Raw genomic sequence first — 390 nt, 5'->3', positions numbered from 1 at the left:
AAAAAGCTTCTGCATGGTAAAGAAAGCAATCAACAAAACTAAAAGGAAATCTACACCATAGGATAACATTTAACCAACTACACTTTAGATATGACTAATATTTAGAATATATAAAGATCTCAAAAAATTAGATTTCCCCCAAAAAATAAAAGACTCAATCAAAAACTGGACAACTGAAATGAACGAACACTTCACAGAAGAAGTGCAAATGATGTACAAGCACAGGAAAAAAGTTTGAACTCCTCTGCTCATCAGAGAAATTAAATTAAAACAATACTGAGATTCCACCTTACTCCAGAGAGAATGGCTGTCATTGAGAAATCAAATGAATAATGATAAATGTTGGCAAGGCTGCATGGTAAAAGGAATCCTTTTACACTGATGATGGGA

The sequence above is a fragment of the Octodon degus genome, unplaced genomic scaffold, assembly GCF_000260255.1.
Source record: "Octodon degus isolate 3935 unplaced genomic scaffold, OctDeg1.0 scaffold00077, whole genome shotgun sequence".
Lineage (NCBI taxonomy): Eukaryota > Metazoa > Chordata > Mammalia > Rodentia > Octodontidae > Octodon > Octodon degus.
The sequence above is the reverse complement of the archived record's forward strand: the minus strand, read 5'-3'. Positions refer to the sequence as shown.